Source organism: Opisthorchis viverrini (assembly GCF_000715545.1).
Source record: "Opisthorchis viverrini unplaced genomic scaffold opera_v5_649, whole genome shotgun sequence".
NCBI classification, from domain to species: Eukaryota; Metazoa; Platyhelminthes; class Trematoda; order Opisthorchiida; family Opisthorchiidae; genus Opisthorchis; species Opisthorchis viverrini.
Window position 1 is genome coordinate 130303 of NW_008752295.1, and position 240 is coordinate 130542.

A 240-nucleotide genomic window follows, 5' to 3' on the forward strand; every position below is an offset into this window, starting at 1 on the left:
AATCGGGAGTCGTACACATGAGCTCAACTGATTCTAGTAAATCGTGACGTAGATAGTGTTTTTCTGCCATTATCTGTCGGCCAATGGGCACACAAATGCGAATAAACAATGTAGTTTTGCCGTTCGGTTGTAGTTTATGGCGGCTCAATCCAACGTCAATGCTTTTATAAATTGAATTGCCTAACAGAATGTTCATAATAAGCCTGTTTTACCAATGCTGGTTCCCAGAATGGTCGACCT